The sequence below is a fragment of the Pseudopipra pipra genome, chromosome 2, assembly GCF_036250125.1.
Source record: "Pseudopipra pipra isolate bDixPip1 chromosome 2, bDixPip1.hap1, whole genome shotgun sequence".
NCBI classification, from domain to species: domain Eukaryota; kingdom Metazoa; phylum Chordata; class Aves; order Passeriformes; family Pipridae; genus Pseudopipra; species Pseudopipra pipra.
The window spans coordinates 105,266,263-105,289,924 of NC_087550.1; the positions used below are offsets into that span (position 1 = coordinate 105,266,263).

The following is a 23,662-nucleotide window of genomic DNA, read 5'->3' on the forward strand; positions in this document are numbered from 1 at the left end:
AGCATGAATTTGAAACCACTGCAGGAGTGGATATTTCAACCTGCAGTTGCTCTGTCAGCACGAGAGTGCCCTAAGCTGGTCCCATGCTCCAGTGGCATAGGTCCAAGTCTGGCGAGCTTTGCACATTTGCATACAGTGTCCACACCAGCAGGGCACTGCTGTCTTCAAAGGCCTTTCGGAGAGCTTGGATCAAGACAGGATGGCACATGGTCCAGGCTAATAAGATGCTCCAGACATTAGCTGATCTTGTTCTGGTATATGGGATAAACGAAAGAAAAACTTGTATCCAGTAGTTATCTGGGTTCCCACTGGGTGGTTGTGTAAGAACCATGTTTTCAATGTGTAATCTGTAACCTGGGCAACCCCTTTCAAAGGGGACAGGATTGGAAAATAAGGTCTCCATTACCTACAGCCTGAGATAACCATCACAAAATAGCATAGGTTTAGGCAGGGAAACATATCTGGTAGGAAGGAGACAAGGAGGCTGCAGAAGGGTTAGAGTCAGGCAGCTGTGGAAAGGAAAATACTCTCTGATGCCTACACACCTGCTACCTGCCCCACTGCTCACTTACAGGGTCTGATTCATTTCAAATATTTATTGTAACTTGACCAAAGGGTTCAATAAATTAAAACGTATTTAGAAAAAGTAGAAATAAGAATAAAATAATTCTAAAAGAGGTTTCCTTCTGTCTGCAGTAATATAGAAATGAAGAAAGATAACAGAGAGCTGCTGCTCCCTGTGGCTTTCTGTCCCACTCCCCACTCAGCAGTTACAATTTTATGGCACATCAAAGATTCATAGAATATGGATTTAGATGCAAGAAAATGCTACCTAGATTTTATATTCTTCATATTAACAGTTTTTAGTATTTGTGGTTTTTCATTGTTTCATATCTTTTGCAAAAGGGAAGGAGAAAACCTCACAGTATTTCCTCTAATAAAAACCTTTCTTTTGATGTTTTCTGTCCTATGGACAAATTCATATAATGAAAGAATATGCAAGACAAATTAATCCCCCAGTTTAACTTAAAATGTGGTGGATAAATCCACAGAAAGCCTTAAACAGTATTTATACACTGCAAGTTTTACAAATGTGTTTCTGTGTGGCGAGGATAAATCAGAAAAAGAGATAAAAGACTCAGTACAACTTTTAATGTTTTTGAAAAAATAAAATAAAAAAAAAGTCAAACACATCACATGTGGGAACTGAAATTAAAAAATCAGTATTTCTGAAATCAATTTTTTGCATTCATAGTAGTAGCACAGGAAAACTAAATCCAAGGCAATGCAAGAGAGAGACATATTTACATAACTCCTTCTAGAGCAGAGAGCAGCAGTGACAAATACACATGGCATAAGAGAAAAGAAAATGTTATGAGACCCGTTCAGCAACCCCAGGAAGATCCACCCAGAAAAATGCTTCTCCCTTTAAATTGTCAACTGCAGCCTTTGAATTTTCAGTAGTCTTATTTCACGTTAGTCTGTTTAAATCAACAAAAATCAACTCAATGTCTGTTTTATAGACACCAGACACACACTTTTATCTATGATGGTGAACTCCCCCAAGGCCTCACAGACGAGGCTGCAGAAAGCAGAGCTCCAGCAGCGTCACAGCATCTCCATCGAGGGCATGTACAGAACAGAGTTAATGCATCTGCGACAACTCAGAAGAGTGGAGATTTAAATTAAGTGCCACCACATAAATGGTAGCCTGAACAATTTGTTCCACAACACACACACTCACCGCTCACACTCGTGCGAGTCTGAGTGCACACCACAAACATTTGCTGAGTGCCTAGACAAGCACCTGCAGTGGTACTAGCTGAGTGAATCTACAGCGAGTTCACACAAGCCACAACAGAGCCTTGAACATTGGCCTAGAGAAGGCCAAAAAAGACAGACACCAGCTTAATCACACGGACTCAATTCCCATCTTTAAGGTAACCCAGTGGGTCAGGCACATCCACACAAGAAAATGCTTCAAAAAAAAAAGAACAAGAAACCGAAAGGTGAGAAGATGTCTGAGCATAACACCACACAAGTGGTGTTAGGATAATGGCAAGCTCACGTTCTACTTGCTTCAGTTTCCAATTCTCCATTGAATGCAGTAGTTAGAAAGGATAGATGATACCATATGGGAAAAATAGGTAAATAAAAAAGACAAAATGAGGAAAGTAAGAAGGAGAAGGGAGGCAATCAAGAGTAGGTGAAACAACTTTTGCGAATTCACTGACCTTGTATATTCTGTTGGATTTTTGAAAGATAATTTAGAAATACTCATCATTGGCCACATGCCTGGATGAGTCAAAAAGAAGACACATGGGCACTCAACAGACAAGGAGATTTAACATATTGCCATTGTTCTCTGGAATGTATTTCAGAAAATGAATGTTCCAGAATAAAATTTTTTCCTTTGTTCCAAATATTACAGAAAGTATTTAGCTTAAACCAGCCTGCTAATGTATTTTCATTATAACCCTGTACCTTTGACAGTAACGATAGCAGCCAGAAATCCATGAAATAAACAATATAGGGAAAACTAGGTCATCAGTCATACCATGGAATGAAAAACATAATCAGAGCTACTTTTAATAAATGCTCACCCAGCATTTCTGCAGTTCTGTGTTTCTTATACAGAAGATCTGACGTTGCTAAGTATTCTATATTGAATTTTTATTTCAAAAAGCAGTTATAAATTAAGCAGTCTATTGTGCTTAGAGTAAGGTTAGGATCACTGTACTATATGTCAAGTCATTCCTTCAGACTCTGCGCTAAAAATACAACTTTGTGAAAAATCCCTGCTACTGCTAACAACCCTGTGAAGTTCTTTGAAGTGCAGTGTGGCTGTCAAATATGTCAGTTGCTGAGGGAGCCTCTCATGGTGCTGAAGAATGAAATATTTGATTTGTGAGTCAGGAAAAGCAGAATAGAGACGTGCTGACACAGAACTGAGCAGGTTCAATAGTCCATTCACCAGTTCTTGAGTTGGATATGCAAATGTCAGATGCCAGAGGTAGATCAAAGCACCCCAGGTTGACCGTGAGCTCTGTGTGGCACATTCGGAGCCATTAGAGAGTCTATCCATGCACTGTCCTGCAGTCACATTAAAGTCTTTGCAGAACAGAGACCAAAATGCAGAAGGAGGCATTAAGGGAGGAGCACAGTGAGACAGGTATTTGGAAAGACAATCTGAAGCAAATCAAATCAATTAGAGTGACCTCTGGCTTGAGGCACCCTGGAAGCCCTTGGGTTGAACACACCATCTCTGACACACCCAGCCACGTGTTCTGCTGTGGTTCTGCTGTTTGAGGAGGACATCTCATGGCCTCTACCTCACAGATATATTTTTTTATAGGGTAAAAGAACATCCTGACAAATCCTGGTTCTCAAGACCACTTCCTAGTGTTATGCATTATATGCAACAACATCTGAAACCCTTTGATTATGACCCTCTTATGTTAGCCACTACCCAACATACTGTGAAACCCCTACTCCAAACCCCAAAATACTAACATCACTCACACAGCTTTGATTTTGCTAAGCATGTTTTTTCAATATATTAGAAAAAACCAAAAAGCTCATGAAGAACATTTAGTCTTTCTCATTTTCCAATTATAACTATGCCTCCTAACCAGGGTCTGCAAAATAAAATTATGTCAGAGGACTTTGAGTTTGCTTCTTCTTTTGCAACATAATGCAACACATTTTTAGTTTCTTCACCTCTAAAAGCATAAAAGAAGCTGCTGTCACTCTGCTGACAAAAACAGATTTCTCTTCTTATTCACATTCTCAAGATACTTCTAGTTTTTGTCAAGTTGAATCTGAGCTAGTTTAGAGATTGTTAATGTTTTAATGTAATGGTTTAGATCTTAAAAAGCTGACATATTTATTTGAAAGAAGTAAAAGAGAACAGTTTTACTACTATTTCTATTATCTGAATAATAGAAGTATTGCTACATGTTTTTATTCTCCAGGGTTCAAATCTCACTCAAACAGCTTCGTTTATTTTTAATTTAATTTTTATATTTATATATAAATTTGAAGCTTTCTTACCAAATTCCTCCCAGCTCCTGATAGGAAGCAGCCGTAAGTGAAGATTGGCACGTGCTATACTACTCCTCAAAATCACCTCGACGTGTTATGGCACCTGATGTACGTGTGTTTGGTACACTTTTTTTGGTATTGTCACAAGAGACTGCTACCCTGGTGAGAAGCTCTGTGGTAGAAGAGATCATCACGTTTGCCAAAGGTAAAAGATGAAGCACTGAACTCCACGAAATTGTAAATCCTACCACAGTTAATCTGACAATGCATGCCAAGCATGTGCCAAGACACAAAGCCATGGGATTAAAGGAGAAAGTATCAATCTTCTTTTAATGCTGCCTGGATTTTATATCACAGACCTAATGTTGTTTAAACCAAATATTAATATTTGGCTATGAAAAGGGTGATTTTGCTTTATTTAAAAGCAGACATACAGCCAAGGACAATCGAGGAAAATTACTGGCCTGTAGGGTTAGGCAGGAAGAGCATTGGTCACACCCTCAGTGATGCTTGGATATCTGTGAAAGACAAAAGAAATAGAGGTTTTAGAAAGAAGAATCTTTGTATCACTTTGCAGATTAACCTTATAATCTTGTAATGAATTCCACAGATCTTTCAATTCTTACAAACAATTACTTTGAAAGAATCTGTTAGAAATAACGAAGATATGATTAAGTGCAAATAAGAAAAGTATGCCAACCTCAGGCTGAGGTGGTTGGCAAGCCATAAAAACATTTTTACATGCTTAAACTAGCAGAAGAGTGGAATAATTGATTGGAAATTTTCAGAGGAAATAAACTTTCATTGGAAAATATCATTTTGTGCCCAGGGGTTTTCACTCAGAAAGTTCATTTGGCGTTCAAGCACTTCACTAAAGACAATTCATGTCCAGAAGCAGGAGTACCACATTCTTGTCCTGTGCAAGCTAGAAGTCTTGTCAGCTCATTAACTTGAGCTCTGTGTCACCTAAAAGCAGCTACCCGGCCCTCTGATCTGAGCAAGCCTTCCCAGACCCATGTGGCACAGCCTAGTGTTCCCAGTCAGGGCATGCTTCCCTCCCCCCAGGCTGCCTCCACCTCAGTTGGATCTGCCTCAAAAAAAAACAAATAAAGCCTCACTGCTGAGTTTTTTAAAGGAATCTCACATTCCCATGTACTACAGATAGTAAGACACACTCTACTGGAGTTCATTTGGAGCATTTCCTCAAACAGGAATCTTACTGCTGCTTTAGCCCTGTTGTAATTCATCAATGTTGATTTTTTTTTTTAAACTGGTATCCATTGTATTTATTTGTTGATTTTTTCAATATTTACACAGGACATAATGACCCACTAATAGTTCATTAAGTGGTTCATTTATCTTGTTACAAAGCAAACCAAGAAATCTCTAGGAAGCGTGGCCAGCAGGTCAAGGGAGGTAATTCTCCCCCTTACTCCAATTCCCATGAGACTCCACCTGGAGTACTGTATCCAGCTCTTGGATCCCCAACATAAGGATGTAGATCCATTGGAATGAGTCCAGAGTAGGATCACAAAGATGATTAGAGGGCTGGAGGACCTCTCCTATGAAGACAGGCTGAGACAGTTGGGATTGTTCATCCTGAAGAAGGCTCCACGAGACCTTACAGCAGCCTTCCAGTACATAAAGGAGCCTACAGGAAAGGTGGAGAGGAACTTTTCATAAGGACAAGTAGTGACAGGATAAGGAGGAATAGCTTTAAGATGAAAGAGGGTAGCTCTAGGTTAGATATTAAGAAGAAATTCTTTACAGTGGTGGATGCCCCATCCCTGGAAGTGTTCACGGCCAAGCTGGACCAGGAAACTTGGTCTACTGGAAGGGGTCCCCTGCCCACTGTAAAAGGGTTGGAACTAGATGATCTTTCAAGTCCCCTCCAATCCAAACCATTTTATGATTCTATGATCTCCAGACTGTTTTACAAGAGCTGATAGCCAGAGATTTACCAACTGCAAATCAGTATGCAGAACCAGTGTTTTCAAAATTCCTCCATTCCATATATATCCAAAAGATATTTTTTAAAACCACAGGAGCGATCTAGCCACTCTACCCAGAGCCTGCAGGGCAGGTGCCTATTTGGAGCACAGGTCCTGAACTGCCTCTGTGCTAGATTGTCCCTGTGGTTCCCATTTGCCTGATCCCTCTTCTTCCCACCCTCATTTCATAGCTGGAACACCCACGTCTCAGTCCTCTTAAGGGATACTGAATCATGTTTCAATACAAAAATATAATATTAACAGCAAGACTCTTGAAACCTTCTGAGAGGGAAACAAAAGAAGACTGTTCATACCATTACACCTCTCTGTACTATCACAGTACCTAAGTCCTTTTTTCTTTGCTTCTTCATCAGCCACCAGGTTATCTTGTATCAGCCTATGGCTAAGCAGGGAGAGCAACTACTCCTGGATATATTCTAACTAACCCCACTGGAATCAGTCAGATTTTTCCAGCTTTACCCAGATGTTACAGAAAAGGACTATGCAGAGTGTTGGTGCAAGGCAATGCAGACATTTTAAGATCATAGTAATAGATATCTCCTGTACTTCAGAGTAATCATGTTCTCATACTGCTGCAGGTAATAAGTACATTTTACTTTGACCAAAGTGGTGATAAGATTTTTTAGGGAAAAGCTGGAGATTATTAAAATGCTCTAAGATGAACTACTGCATTTATTTTATGAAGCTTTTTAACTGGTTTGAAAAGTTGAACATGATAAAATAGCTTCACAACACCATATTGAAATGGAAAAAGAAAATCTATTACCCTTTCCAGATTCCCCTTTATCCAGTAATTATTTTTTTGAATTCAGCAGAAGTTAAAAAGGAATTTCAGGATTTTTTTCTAGAAAAAAATGGATTTGTTTCAGGAAATTAAAACATTTGCTCTAATTTCAAAGTTGTTTAGAAAGGAAATTGCATACCTCCATGTCTTAATGATCAAAACATATATAACAATAGTAGTCACTCCTCTGTTAGTTGTTTAAGAAAAAAATCAAAAAGAAGCCATATATTAATATTTGATCTTTTAAAATTCTTAGATCAGGTATTTAAAACTATATGTCTGTGACATCTAGGTGCCACAGACATTTACATTTTACCCTGTATAAAGCAGAAATTCTTACCTAGACCAAATAAAGAATTGTTTCTGAGTGCACCAGGTAACACTGACTCCATACCACATCCAACCCCAGTTTATTTTTGAACATCCTGGGGGACACTGGGAGGCCAGCAGCAAACTGCAGAGTGGCAGGAGATGGATGCCTTTGCTATTACTTCATCCCATATGCTTAGAGTGACACTTTTAAGAGTTGGAATTAACAAGACTTGGCATCAGAATATTGCTTTTTCTTCCTCTTCTTGCCCAAAATGATCTGCACTCTGGTCTTATATGCACAAACTTATGTTCTCATGATGTGGAGTCAGTTTGTGGAATCCAGGGAACATTCACCCTAGCTTAAGGAAGAAAAGAAGAGTGAAGAGCTCAGTTCTGTCATTCTCTGTCACACTGGTGTATACTTTATTCTGTAAGTGCTTCAACTGGGGCCAACAAATCTCTCTGCATGCACAGAGTAGAGCACTAATCAGGTTAAATAAGGTTGGCAGATTCAGGTCACACCATAGGTAAAAATATCCATTATTATTCAGAAATAAAAAAGTAGATACCAGAAAATAGATAAGAGATATTTGACAAAATTTTGGATGAAGAGACAAGCCTTGTGGACCATTAAGAGCTAGCAAAGGCTACTGGTCCCACTAGCTCCATGGCTAGAAGCTCTTCATCACATCTCTCCTCTCACTGGGAGCGCTGAGACGACCAGAAAAAACTGCCCGAAAATCACTACCTGAGGAAGTACCACCTACATTGATTTCTTTGATTTAGAAATTATTCCTGTGTTCTAGTCAGCCAGATAATTGTTTTACAAAAAGAATTACTAGTATCAGAACTTCAGCAGCTCTGAAATGTCCCTCGGCAAGCAAACAACTAACTCTTCCACCCACTCCGTCCGCCCCCACTTGTGAATTGCAATTAGCATTGCAAATGTCTTTCCCTTTTCGGAACTATTGATTGTGCTGTTAAATAGCAGCAGAGAGTTAAAATGCTTGGAAATCTGCTTTAGCTTCCATTCTCTGTTATCCATCTACCTACCTATTTATCTATCAATCATCTATCTATCCATCACAAAAAATTTTCTAATTCTATACAGCTACTAACATTACACAACCTTCTAGTTATGGGCAATAGGCATTATACAATATTATTCCCACTCACCTTTCAAAAGCTTTATTTAATACAGTCTAAACATTCTTTCCAATATTTACGGGAAATATTTCAGTTGTACATCCCCCCTGGGCATACTCCATGTCCAAATTTCTGCCTAGTTAAAAAGCCAGTATTTGGCCAGCTCATCTTCTATGAGTCTCTTTGGGTTTTGCACTGAATACCTTGCCTTACTTGAACCTGTTTATATAGATATCTGTGGATATGTTGGTTATAAGGAGGCAGAAATAGTGAGATATTAGATATATAGTTGCTCTTACATGCAGATGTTGCTTGTAAGGGTGGACAGAGGCCTGTATTATGATTGACAGGAGTTCCAAAAAATTTCAGTGGTTGGCAGTGAGCAAAATGCCACATTGGTACAAGTATTCTTAACAAGTCCAGTGCAACCCCAGTATAAACCCAGCAATTCACCCTACACTGCAAGACAATCACAAACATCCTATACATAACCCAATGTAGGCCTAGTGGCAGAGCTGAGAGATGAAGAAAAAGACTAAGAAGCATTAGGGACTCTGAGGAAGAGACTGACTGCACTCTACCCTGCCTTAGACAAACATGCTCACCATCCACTTCACAAGAAACAATGGATCCCCTACCTCTTCACCATCAGGCAGAAGGAAGGCACCTTAGAGAAGGAGGGAAGTGGAAATGGTTTTCTGCTCAGAGTTGCAAGCAAGTCCCTCCTGACTTACTTCACCTCCCCAGCTACCCTTATACAACAGGTATGAGGCCCTGGAATCCGAGGACCAGGGAAATGAGAGTGTGGATGAAGGTCCATCCAGGTTGGAGGGGTAGCCTAGGGCAGGGCAGCCTACCCCCCACTTCATGACCTCCTCAATTAAGAAAAAAAGAAGGTAAACCAGTAAATACCTAAAAAAATACCATAAAAAAAATAGAAGGTGACTCCCTTATTGAGATGAATGGAGGGGTCGATATGCTGACCAGACCCAACCCATGGGGGGTGTGTTGTCTCCCTCAGGTAAGGGACATCAACCAGAAACTTTCCAGCATGGTATGGCCCACTGATTATTCACACTACTGGTTTCCCAGGTGGGTACCAAAAAGAAGGCTGTGAAAAATCAAGAGGGACCTCAGGGCCTTAGGACAACTAGTCAAAATGTCTGGAGCTGAGTAAAGATTTCCTCAAGAATCTCTGACCCAGGAGATGAGGGTAAAGGGATGTTGGAAGGAGGATTTCCCCTAGTCAAGGAGGTTTGTGTTAGAGAACACCTAGGCAAACTTGACATGCACAAGTCCATGAGTGCTGACGGGACACATCCACGAGTACTGAGGGAGCTGTGGACACCATAGTGAGGCCACTCAGGATCATCTTTGAAAGGTTGTGGGGATCAGAAGAGGTGCCTGAGGACTGGAAGAAAGCAAATGCCACCCTGGTCTTCAAAAAGGGCAAAAAGGAGGATCCAGGGAACTATTGACCAGTCAGTCTCATCTCCATCCCTGGAAAGGTGATAGAGCACCTTATTCTGGAGGCCATCTCTATCTACATGGGTGACAAGAAGTGGATCAGTAGTCTGTATGGATTCACTAAAGGCAAATCATGCTTCACCAACTGATTGTCCTCTACAATGAAACAACTACCTGGATGGATGAGGGGAGAGCAGTGGATGTTGTCTACCTCAATTTCAGCAGGGCTTTCAACACTGTCTCTCACAACATCCTCACAAGCAAACTCAGGAAGTGTGGGATGGATGAATGGACAGTGAGGTGGATTGAGAATGGCAGATCCCAGAGGGTCATAATCAATGGCATAGGGTCTAGTTGGAGGCCTGTCACTACTGGTGTCCCCCAAGATTCAATAATGGGCCCAATATTGTTTAACTTATTCATCAATGACTTGGATGAAAAGGCAGATAACTCCTCAACAATTTTACTGGTGACACAAAGCTGAGAGGAGTGGCCAATATCCCAGAGGGCTGTGCAGCCCTTCAGAAGGACCTCAAGAGGTTGGACAGATGGGCAGAGAGGAATTATTTGAAATTCAACAAGGGCAAATGCAGAGTGCTGCACCTGCGGAAGAATAACCCCAGGCACCAGTACAGGCTGGGAACTGATGTGCTGGAAAGCAGAATTATCTGTGCAGAAGGACCTGGGGTCCAGGGGGACAACAAGCTGTCCATGAGCCAGCAATGCCCTTGTGCACCAGAAGGCCAAAGGTATCCTGGGCTGCATTAGGAAGAGCAGCATCAGTAGGCCAAGGGAGATGATCCTGCCCCTCTGCTCAGCCCTAGCAAGGCTGCATTTGGAGTGCTGTCCAGTTCTGGGCTCCTCAGTACAAGAGGAGCTCCTGGAGTGGGTCCAGTGGGAGGCGATCAAAGATGCTTAAGGGACTGAAACATCTCTCTTAGGAGAAAAGGCTGAGGGAGCTGGGCCTGTTCAGCCTTGAGAAGAGGGGACCCCATCAATGTCTATAAGTACCTGAATGGAGGGTGCCAAGAGGACGGAGACAGGCTCATCTCGGTGGTGCCGAGCAATAGTACAAACCCCAGTGGGCAGAAACAGATACACAGGAAGTTCCACCTGAATATGAGGAAGAACCTCTTTACTGTGTGGGTGGCTGAGCACTGGAACAGATTGCCCAGAGGGGGTGTGGAGTCTCCCTCACTGGAGATATCCAAGAACCATCTGGATGCAATCCTGTGCCATGTGCTCTGGATGGCCCTGCTTGAGCACGGAGGTTGGACCAGACGACCTTCCAAACTTACTCATTCTGTGATTCTGTGAAATTGCTGTGGCACCACAAAAAGATTCACAAGCTCCGTGTCCAGGAAGGGAATAGTCAGAAAGAATGCAATTCAAACAACTTCTGACACAGGTGGATCAAGGTATGGAAAATCAACACATCAGAAGAGCTCTGTCTATCCCAGTCACAGACAAGCTCAAACAAGACTTCATTTGCATTTGCACAAACAGCAAAGTGTGCTACAATAAGCTTCTCTAAATTGATTAGCCAGAAGGAGGGGAAAGCAGACCTTCCTAGCAAGTTGCTTTGAAGATTCATTTGCATGCAGGGGCATGCTTGCACTGCGCAGGTATCATAGGAATGAGGCGATCCAGAGCAGGGGCATCTGCTCTACTCCAAAGGACTCCACCCCGGGAGAGCCCACAAAGCTAATCTTCAACTGCAGCCACCAAGGCAGTTTTCCTGAAGTGCTCAGCTACAGTTTGAGGAACAGATTAGTTTTTGACACAAGTTTGCCATTCTTAATTTGATGCTTTCATAGCAGCAGCTCCATCTCCGTAATCAAGAGCTTTTCTCTTTGCCTTCCTAATTTGATTTTAAGCTTGTCTAGCCACAGTATTTTGACAAATTTAGAGTACATCAGCGTTAGGGATGTAACAAATTCAACTGATATTGCAGACAAGCCATGTGCAAACTGAGACAAGTCTGGGAATCCATGGGGTCATGGCAAAGTGCTAGGTACAAAGGGAAAAGTTTCATGGGGAGGGATTTTTTAGTGGTTTCTGACACAAGCTTCAAGCTGAGAGAATCTGCTGCTTCAAGAAAGTCTCACATCATCACACATGTCCCTTCTAATAAAAACATCAGGTAACCCTGTGTTCCAGACATAAAGTACTCAGATAGTTTGCTTATTGATTGCACAATGGCAACTTCTTCATTAAAGCTGGTTTCTAGCTGTATCTCAGAAACTGAATGTTCATTTAAGTGAAAAGTGACCCTGAAACCATTGCTGCTGAGAAGTCTGACCTTATGTGGGAAAGTCTGTGCAACTCGTCAGACAGATTGCAATAATGTATCTGAGAGGTGAAAGATAAAAGCCCAAGCACAGTTGGCTTGACAAAAAGTGTTCTCACAGGAATATATTGCTCCATCAACACTGCCATTGATAGAAATGTACCAGCTTTAGTCATGGTTTCTAAGATTCAGGGGTGTCTGGGGAGCAGAGAAAAATTCCCTCTTGAAAATGAGAATTTAAATTATTTCCTGGACTGGGCTGGACCAATTGACCCGGGTCAGAAGAGTGTAATCCCCCAAGAAAAATGCCATGCACGCAGGTGGTCTATTTGAGGAGATGGGGAGCTTGAACTTGTGGCTTCTGCATGCCAACAAACTTTTTAAAGTAATTAGCTCAAGACCATTAGTTTCCTACTTGGTTAGTTATTCCTTCCTTCTTATATCTGCAAATCAGAGGGTAAATTTTCCTGTAATAGGAAACTCAGCTACAATATTACATCCTAAGGAGATTAGTCTCAGTGTTTGTTTTTCTCTTGAGACCTGATGAGATAGAATCTATTTGCTTCACTCTTTATGAGTTCAGCAACTCAATAACCTTTTTATATGAACTCAGGACCATTCACCAGGCAGGTGGTTCCACACTCACAGCTCTAATCCATAACTTTGCATTGGAACTACATTTGACTGCTCTAGTTCCAGCACGTCTAGGTGAGCTACATGTCTCAGAATTCATTCAAGGTAATTTCCAGCTAGTGATAATTTTTATCACTCTGCTTTTACACTGATTTATAGAAACTGTGATGAAAGATTGGGTAAGGGTAAATCTGTTAGCGTTAAATGGTTTTGGCTTTTTTTATAGCAAGCTAGTTACATTAAGTAAGAAAAACATTAAACTACCACTGTCATTGAAGAGCAAGCTGTATTAGATTTGCTTATTTAAAAAAAGAACAGCTGAAATGTATTTGTATTTCCTTAAATGTTGCATACACGCAAATATTCTTAATGCTCAGTGAGCAGGCAGTTTAGCATCCTATAAAACCTCAGCAGCATCCGAATGGTAATATCACAGAAAAAGGAATTACAGACACATAATAATATGCTTGGACTGAAATCACCATTTGCCTTTACAATTACATAGTTTATTACAGGTGATTTTTCAGGCAATCAGTAAATTAGATCAGGATGTTCCGAGTTTCTTTTTCAGCAATCTGCAAAATATTAAAAGCAATGAAATAATAAATCCAGGCATTTATACTGAAGTGCCTATGGGGAAAGTTGCCACTTTTCAGACTTACTTAAGGACTTCATAGCCAAATCCCAAAGTGTGGGATTGTGACACAAAATGAATCCTTTTAGTGCAGCTGTGTTTATTTTCATACAGAGTATTAAAAGTTTGTGCTTTAGTTCAGATCATGAACGTGTTTTTGAAGGTGGATCTTGCACTTGTTGCCACTTAGCATGCTTTGATTCATATGATGGAAAGGCCTCAGAGGATTCTTTTACAATTAACCATACTCTTTTCAAATTAAATCGAAATGGAAGACAGGATTGAGGAACGTGTTTACTGTCCTCCAGCTGCTACAACTATTTTGTCCTTTGGACCAGAACAGAGCTGCTTTGAAGTAAAACTCACCTGAAATGGGAAAAAATTCCCCTCATTGAGTCCTCAGCACCAGCTGGATCTCTTCCTACAGCACTGAACTTCTTGCACATGTAAGTATAGCCTTCCGAGACCTACAGTAAGCACCAAAAATTCCTTTCTACTCTTCACAAGGAAACAAAATTGCAGTCACAGTGAACTGTGGGTTTCCTGGACAAGGGCTTTTGAGCCTCTGTTGTATGAGTGAGATCATAAACTATCCAATACTAAACCACAAACAGAGAAGCTTAACCTGATCTTTCCCAAATAACAATTAACATAAAATTATCCTACAAAAACAACAATGACATTTCAAATCAGGCTGGGGTACGTCAGTAGAACAACATTGCTTATGTCCCATACTACTGACTGGCTTACATGAAAACCCCCAGGAATTGATATCTCCCTTTTGTATTTATTTTAGACTGTAAGGTCACTGGCTTAGGGACCACAATATTATATGAGAAGAATGGAAATCCCCATCCTGTTTATGACTTGTATTTGCTGCTGTTTATCAGTTCAGCAACATCACCTCTCTGTGTATTTATTTCATGAAAGCTAAGCATGCTGGTCCAATTAGGGATTTCCATCTCTAGTTAAGTTATGCACTGCTACTGAAATGCCTCACAAGGACAGTCAGTCTTAGTAACAGATAACGGCATTACTTCAGTGTCAAGCATATAGAGTTGTTAAAATATTTTTAATTTAAATTTTAAATCAAACCATAAAAGTTCAACTGCATATTTTAAGTCAAGTATAAGCTCTGCTTCTGTGACCTTAGACTTATCTATATCATTTAGTGATTTTACTTATTTTGTTTGAGGATGATAAATAATAGGAGTTACAGCTAGTTTTCATGCAGTGCATGATTAGTGCTCCCAAGGACAGAGTTCAAGTGAATGTCACCCCTTAACTCCATATTCCCTCAGGGAAGTTAGTTGCTAATGCAGCTTCAAACAAGTGCGAGCAGTAAGTAGCATATACAAATTGAATAGTTATGTAATTATGCAAATGACACTTGCATGAAATATGTCATCTATATGAGAAAAATATCACTAAGCCTTGTGGAAAAGGGTTTCCTGCCTTTACAGAAACTAAATTTGGATGCCTAATCAAACACCAAAGCAGATATTATCTGATTCTTTTTATAATCTAAGAGGGGAATAATTGCACCTGTCTCTGACAAGGAACAATATAATTTTCAAAGTGATGGGTGGAATTGAGTAATGTGCTGGGAGGGATTGGGAAATCCATGAACTGGATGGGAAAGTCTTTGATTCTGAGTGGAAACAGAATGACATCCTGGCACATTAGGGTCAGCACTCTTCTACCAGCCAGGACTTTGAGGACATGTCACATAGACCATATTCAAGCCCTTGGCCATGCATAGTAGATCCACTTTTATACCTTGCCAACAGAAGGAGTTTCACTCCGTCTCCTGGATTTGATACAAGGATAACACCAATCCTGAGTTTCCTGTGTTCCCATTGCCTACATTTTTATAAGGCTCTGTGAGTGTGTTACTCAATTTTGATGTTGCAAATGTACAGTTCACTTTACTTTTATTGTGTCAGGCCATTCGTACTGGCATAGCCTTTAAGAGGATGACACTGCAGTGCTCTAGCAAAGTCCACCACAGCAATACAATCCTCCAGGGTATCTGTAAACCAGCAGGGTGCACTCCATTTTAATGCAAGGGTCAGCCTGGAAGCTGGTAATGCAAGAACCTCTGTGTAAGAGGCATCTTTCACTGGTCAGCAGCGTAGGATTAACTCTGGCAAGATGTAGGAAAGTGAGAATCAGATGGTAAAATGGTGTGCCAGAACACTGAAGGTCCTCCAGGAGTTCTTAAGAACAGCAAAGCTGAGGCAGGACTTCTGCCTGCCTGTCATTTTATTTAAACCATAGCTGTTTCCTGATGACACAAGACCAATTTGCAATGCTTTGGAGATTCAGTGTATATTTGCTTTGCTTGCTTTCTCTTTATTTGGAGAATACAAACAAGTGTAGAAAAGAGACAAAATTTTCGGAGGAAATCTTGTTCCCAAGGCAGAGAGCAAGCAACAGGAATAAAAAAGCCTTTACTTGATAAAGGACAGGGCGGTATTACAGAGCCATGAACAAAGCAGCACTTTGTAAACTGAACCAAACAGAGCCTAATGAGCCAGTCAGGTGCATAAACATGTAGAGATCAGAAACCTGCTTACACAGAAGCAATGATGGTATTAGAAAACTTTTCAGAGGATGCATTATTGCTGAAAGGTAGGTACAGAGTTCAATCCAGACTGGGACAACTGACTGCACTCTTGGTTTTCCAGTGAAGAACCCTGCTGGTGGTAAAGCGGGAGTTTTGCTCAAGCCTAGAGGTGCAGATACAGGGAGCAGAAATTGTTGCTTATGAGAGGTGGGTGGAATTGCAAAAGACCATTAGGACTGGTGGGGAGTTAAAGCTGAAATAAGTAGCTGTGGGGCAGCTGAATGACCATCAACCATGAGGAGAATTGGTCATGCTCATCTTACAGAGAAGACTCATATACTGAGGAATGACTTATTTTTTTTTGAAAGAGGGTAAAATGTTCACACATTTAACAGAAGATCCCAAGATCTACATCATCTACAGCAAGACTGGAAAGCTTAGACCACTTTAGCACTTTACTACAAGAGAATGTGATATATTCTGTGTAAAGAAACTTTATGATGAATACTTGACATCTTTTGAAAGATGCAGTGCCAAAACCACTAGAACTTCTAGAGAAATGAGAGATTCATGAAAATATCTGTTAAACTTGCTAATTCTGCTGAGTGGATAAACTGTAAGGAGCACCTTATTTACACAGAGAAAATATGAGAGGTGGAAAGCCAGCTTTCAGTAGCAGAGGGGGAAAATAGACATCTCAGTGGGGGGCTAGAAAAAAGGCAAGGTAAAATGTGCCTGCTGAGGTCAGGATTTAGGACTCATCCACAGAGCACAAGAAGAAACTAAACTATAAAGATCTGTGCAGCTAAACTCCAAAACTCAACACCTTTTGCTATTCTGAAGCTGCAACTTTCACAACAGATGCTGCAAATCCTGCCAATTTTTGTGGTGGGTTTGTGAAGTGGGCAGATGTGCCCATTATAAAATGCTTGTACACAGCATTTCAGTGCAGCTTAGTTATGACCAGTATGTCTATTCCCATGTTTCAATTCGCACTTATGTCCTTCTTTGGAGTGGATGGAGCACAAACACAGAGACACAGCAATTAAATTGTTATTCACAAAGGCTGGAATTGAAGCATATCTTTCCAAGAGGGGCATCTACGCCTGCATTCACATTATAGCTAGATCCTTCAATGTTCCTTATTCAGTGATTTTACAGCAGCCTCAGGGCTTATTTAATAGCCAAAATGCTCTTTAGATCCCTTTGAGCAACCTGTTCTGTGGAGAAATTTCCTCTGTCCTACAGTAAAACAAATCTCCACAGGACAGTCATATTAAGCACCCTTGCATGGTAAGCTCAAACTGAGAGGGTTGGACAGGGCTTTGAGCATCCTTGTCTAGTGGAGGTTAAACCTGACCACAGCAGGGGAAGTTGGACTAGATGATCTTTAAGATCTCTTCCAAGTCAAACCATTCATGATTCTGTGAAGAGATACAGGTCTTTAAATGCAGACAGCTGTCTGGGAATTACAGGAAGACTGCATCTGCACAAGTGATACATGCTCATAGAACCAGACATATCTGTCATACAGCAACAAGAGCAGGCTGTGAGGTGAGGGCAGGGAACATTGGGTCACTGGGGCAAGATGGGGCAGAGATCTCCCCCCACAGCCCCATTCCACCACAGATGGAGGTGACAAGCAGAGCTGGGCCAGGAAGAACAACCAGGGCCTCCTGCGGCTATGGGACAGTCAGGTGTGGCCATGGGGATGGGGTGGCTTCAGAGTCAAGATGGGGAGGCAAGAGTGGGCTTAGCCAGGGCAGTGGGCAGGCTACAGTGACCATGCAGGCACACAGCTCCTGAGCTAAGAGCTGGTCTCTAGAGGAAGCTTCTCACAGCTCCTGGGGAAACTGAGCTGTTTCCCCAGCCATGGCTGACCCCTGGCTGCACAGCAGCACCACATCAGAGATTAAAGGCCTTGAGCACAGGCAGCCAAACACCTGGGGAGGGAGGAAGAGGCTGCAGCAACACCCAGTGGACTCAGGGTCCCCAATACACATGCCACTTTCCAGACCCCTGGGCAACAAGTCCATTGACTACGTAGCAATACATATAAGTGAGTGCAGTGGGATCCAGCTGATAATGGCTTTTAGCCATTAAGACAGGATAAACAGTAAGAAACAACCATCACACACGTTTAAACTACGTGTACATATTCAGCAACTAACAGAGAACAGGTTACTCCAAGGCACACACAGCTTCCTATAGTATTCACATAGTCAGATGTTAACTGCACTATCTAGCACAACTAGTAAGGAACACCAAAGCTCAGAGAATTGTGTATCCTTTAAAACTTCCTCCTTGCTCAGTACATCTGTTGTCCCTGTCCTTAATCCCACAGGTCTCATCTTAAGCAACTGAAAAAAGGAAGGAATGGAGCTTTTGAGATATCACCAATCCACCTTGAAGCAAAAGGCAGTGTTTTAAAAAGCTGCATGCAATCTTTCAATGTAATAAAATAGAGAATAATTAGATATTCAGTTACCTGCTCAAATAAACTCCAGGAAATATGACACAAAAAAAGGAAAAATAATTGAGAAAGTGGTACCTCTGTCTGAGCAAATGCAGAGAAAGCCAGACTCCAACTGTCTGCATTCAACTGCCTGGACATGTGACATAGATTGTCTGAAAGCCACACACTCGCACAGTAGTTAGAGCTGCACATCATTTTGAACGTTGGAGCTGAACACATTGGTTTCCCATCAAGCAAATATGGTAATCCAGTCTCCTGGCCAGCCCTGCCTCATGTCCTGTCAGCCCTGGCCACACCTGAAGAGACTTGCCTAGTCTTGCTGTTGCCAGATGAAATTTATCCCTGTGTAGGAAACCCGCACAAATCATCAACTTGGTTTCTCAAGCTATAATTAGGTATTTCATTCCCCTTGCACTGACCTTCTGCTTTAGAGTGAAATTTGCCTTTGTTACTAGATAGGAATAGTCTTTCCCATATGTAACAGGTTTTCATTAATCCTTTTTACCACAGTGTCCTTTAAAATCACAGGCCCCAGCATATCTCCAGTTAACACCTGGTGACAATAGTTTTAAAATCTGCTTCTGCCATGCTAGAGTTGGTTGGCTAAAGAGGAGAAAGATATTGGCATTATAGCATAATAAAGGTGGTAGGTCAGGTCTGAGGTGAATAAGGACAGCATCCTTCAGGCTAGGCAGGAAAGGGAATAACAGCTGCGGCTACATGGTCAAACGACCTAAACAATGCCCTGTTTTGCAAGCTATCAGTGGTGGGCTGAGAGGGGCATCAGGTGATGCTAAAACCAGTCTGGCTCTTCAACCCCAAATCAACATAGTGGTAGTGAGGCAAAGATTTGGCAGATAAGCTGCTAAGCTGACCTGGAGACATGCAACTGATAATCAATCACTTTATGCTATAAAAGTCCAGTCCACTGTCATACGATCAGGTTCTCCTAAAGTACTCTTCTTGGAATGTGTGGAGATTCTCTGTTGAAGTGGGGACGCCCATTCAAGGATACTTCTTGAGGTTAAGTGAAAGAGACCTGCCCACAAGCATTGGCATGGTGAGTTACATAAAATCTCTACTTCGTAATTATTTCTTATTTTACTAGCTTTAATATAATTGCTTTACTGTAGTTGCTTTAATATAGTGTACTATACTATACAGTACTAGTAGTTTCTTTTACATTGTGTAGTAAATAACTCTGATTAAGATCCTTTATCTGATCATTTGTCATAATAAAGAATTCATTTCATATAAATATACCTGGTTTGCCACCTATAAATCTGCAGCACAAAGTTGTACTTAAAACTGTGGACATAGTCCGGGGCTAAGATTGGATCCAGCTGCACCCAGGCTCCTCTGAGAAGGAGTTTAGGAAGCAAGGGGGTCCTTCCTGCAGCTTGTGACTCAACGGGAGGGCTTCTCTAATAAACTGTGGCTAAAGTCCCACTCCCACTCATGACAAAGACACACAGGCACAGGGAAACTGAGGAGAACATGGAGTGATAGGAAGACATGGAGAAAAGATGGATGATCCTGAAGTTCGTAAAACCATATATATTTCTTGAGGCTTAGCAGCATTTAGCCAGAAGCAGGAGCTCATTTTATTTAAAAAGGCGTTATCTTGGCATTACAGAAATAGACTGGTCTCTGATTGGCATTACATTAATCAGCCTCACTACCACCATTATAAGAAAACTCATCTCTATAGCTGTATAGAGTATGGCTACAGATATATAGAATATGGGTCCAGCAGAGCGTGATCAGGGACTATGAAAAGCTAATTTTCTGAGAGCAGTAGAACTATATCTGTATTTATTCGTCCTGCTTAGCTCTGTGCCCTGCTCCTCAGAAAAGTGGCCTTTGCCATATCCCGACATTACAGGTGTATTGCAAGATCTGCTTGTTGGTGACACAGTGTTGCACATAACACCAGGTGCAGAACAAGAGATGATATCGGGCAGTTGCTTAGTTATCTTTGCTTGCTCAAAGTCTGTAAAGTAACAATGAGGAAGCTAATTAATTGGAGCAAATTAGTGCAGGTATCCGAACAAAGAAAAAGAAAGGCACAAAATGAAACACAATGACTTTGGATGCGACCATATACTTTTCTACCTAGTCTTGATAATTCATATTGAGTTACACATTTGACAGCATGGGAGGAATTCAGTTTGGTGTGAAGGCATTTACATTTAGGCATTCACATGCAAATGCCTAAACTCTATTTTTAGTAAGTGAATGCTAAGGAGCTCCTTAGGAAGAGCTCATTTGGATGCCTTCCTGGTATTCAGATGTCTAAACATAGACACCTCATGTTGTTTGGGTGCTGCAGAGCCCCCAGCCCAGCTCCTTGCTCATGCTCTGGGGAACGGTCCTGGACCCCTCTAGTACTGGCCAGTCTTGGGCAGACATCTGGGGGACCTACAGGCACCTCATAGGGCCCTGGAAACTATCTCTGGGCAGCTGATAACTGTCCTTAACAGCCTTTCTGAAATTATTTTGACTATCTTGTGTTCAAGAAATGATTGGAGGTGGCACTTGGTGCCATGGTCTAGTTGGCAAGGTGATGTTCTGTCAAAGGTTGGACTTGATGATCTCAGAGGTCTTTTTCAGCCTAATTGATTCTGTGATTCTGTGATCTAAAATAATTTTCTGTATCTGTTTCCATGAACACATGAGTTGTTTCCATGATTTGTGCTTAAATGTGCATACAAACAATGCTTTTGAAGGTAGATGGTCTCTGTCAGCTGAAGTCCCAGTTATGTAGATAAGGTCATTTACAGTATCTTTATGACATCCGTAAACATTTTCTTTGTTCCACAAAAAATTCCAAAAACAAAGCCCAAAGAAATCTGACTTGGAACACTTTTTTTTTTATTATTTATTTCTGAGTGCATATGTTTTATAAATAAGCTTTCCACATGTATCTCCATTAAGGTTTTAGTTCAGATCAGGAACACATTTCTGAAGCCAAATGTCCCAGTTTTTCCCAAATACCATGCCTTGCTTTTGCTCTTGATCTATGCTCATGAAAGTGTATGTTTCAGAATGAGTAGACTGAGATTGTAGACATGATGAGAGATTAAAAATTCAGCATTTGGAGAAACATTTAACTGTTGGTTTTCAAAAGCTATGGTGAAACAAGGAACTAAGAAAGAAGTAAGCAGGAAGACCTTCCACAGTAACAAGAATCTTCAGAACAAAATACAGGTTTAGCTAAGTGTTACTGCACAGGGAATCAGCAGCATGGACAGTAGAGAATAAAGCAAACATCCAGACAAATATACTGTAGAAATCATGAAATATTAATGAATAAATAATGCATATCACTTGGTAGCTTTTTTGGCAGAATTATGAAATACATGGTTGATGGAATAGGATGTAAGCACAAAACTTTGATTATAATAAGGCATTTGAAACATTTTAAGATGTTCTTACATCCATTGGTTTGGACATACTCAGGGTACCATAGTTCATCTACCTGTAATATCACACTGAGACAGCTGAGATGGTATTTCCACTACCCTGTCCTTTGACACTTGATTTCACATTTGAGAAAATGAGGGGGGCATGTGTTAGTTTTACCAAGAATAACAGTATTTTTCCTTGGGGATGGGACAACAACCTCTTATTTTAAAAACTGACTAAAGAGGTCTCACTTTCAAAGCTGCAGAACCCACTGTTTAAGCATCACAGAAGGTCAACAAGTGCTAGAAAGAATTATTAATTAATTTGAGTTCCAAATGAGGAGCATAGCAGGGAAACATTTTGAGAAACCACATATCCTGTCTTCTTGACTAAGTTTCTGGAGAGAGACTTGGGAAATTGAAAAAGAGCAGCAGACTGAGCCAAAATCTGTTGTTTGTTATGTGGGGATCATTATGTGACTTGACCTCAAAAAATCCAGACAATAATCAATTTCGTAGTTCATGGGAGGAGCCCACAGAGGAGAAACACAAATACCTAAGGCAATGCACTGAGAAGCCTCATGATACTGTCTAGAAACACTGAAGGATACACATATTGGAAAAATGCAGAAGAGCGCATCTGATGAATCATACACTGCAGCACAGATATTCTGTGGGAGAAAGGAAAGACAGCAATGCTGAAAAAGATCTAAGGAGTATACACAGCAAGAAGGATCAGAACTGGGATTGTGGTATTCAGTAACAACAAAAAATAAACCCAAACTAACAGCCAGTGCAATCTGCAGATCTTTTTTAGGTGCTCCACAGTGTGCAGTCCGTGATACAGAGGAGCAGGAGGCTGCAGGGCCCCACTTAGTGTTCCCATGGATTAACCAAGTCAATCTGGGAGATGGCCAAGGGTTGGATGGCCCTTTCTGACTCTATATTCTTGAAAACACACTCCAAACACCCCCATCTAGCTACCTTCATGCCAGGATGAATTGGAAGGAGTTCAGACAAAAGCAAGACAAATGACAAAGAGCTGGAGGGAATGACTTCAAAGGAAAGATTAAATGAGCTAAAATATGCATAGCATGGCTAAGGAACCACTGTAGGTCAGGAGACGGGTAATACAGTAACTACTAGCCATTCCTAGGTAGAGGTGGAAATGAAGAGGTCTATCATTGACAGTAGATAGGGAGGAGGAAGAATTTGTCATATTATTAATAATTTTTTCCTTCAATTTCTTCTTGGTACATGGTAGCTTTACCATGTCATCATAGACTGCCAGCAGCAGGAAAGACACAACCACTGAGAAAAAGCCCTCTCCCTTAGTAGTGCACTCTGGATTCTGTTTTATAATTCATTTGATTGCCTCCTCTCCTTTCTTACTGCTCTAGGCCACGCTCATCATTACACAGGGCTAAGGAACCAGTTCTCTCTGAAACCAAGAACATTTCAACAAGGCATGTTCAAAATAATTTATGAACATTTCCACTACTGCTACCAAATTGCTCCTTCCTATATGCCTTATTATTCCAGGACCAAACAGCCATGAAATACCTCAGGCTCATATAACTTCAATGAAATATTAAATAATGTCACAATTTTTGAGCATGAGAATTCCTCCTCCCATCTGTTTTTTTGTTGTCGTTATTTTTGGTTTTCTTTGTTTGGGTTTTTTTTGTTCAGGGCACATGCAGAGCATCTGAAAACAGACATCCCCCAGTCTAACCTCTCAGAAGGAACACGCCTTGTCCTAGCATCTACCTTGTTTAGATAGATCATAGCTAGTCAGGAAGGGCAGAGATTCCAACCGTGCCTGTGAGCAGCACAGAATTCGTGGCTAGGACAGTTCTTATTATATTATTCTTCCCCTACTTCAAAT

The 23,662-nt window shown here is 41.0% G+C and overlaps 1 protein-coding gene across 12 annotated transcripts in view; it reads right to left on the reverse strand.

Annotated features, from left to right (window-relative positions):
• The window catches only part of LOC135410240 (uncharacterized), a 370,146-nt gene that overhangs the window by 192,614 nt on the left and 153,870 nt on the right, over positions 1–23,662 (reverse strand). The window contains exons 3-4 of one of the 12 annotated variants that reach the window (XR_010428581.1): positions 5,500–5,695; positions 4,509–4,562 (exon numbers count right to left, since the gene is read on the reverse strand). The exons of 9 other annotated variants lie outside the window; for them this stretch is intronic. The gene's annotated coding sequence lies outside the window, so the exon portion shown is untranslated. Of the gene's footprint in view, positions 1–4,478; positions 4,563–5,499; positions 5,696–23,662 lie in introns of all 12 variants that reach the window. 2 more of the 12 variants (XR_010428579.1, XM_064646778.1) reach the window with 2 other exon arrangements.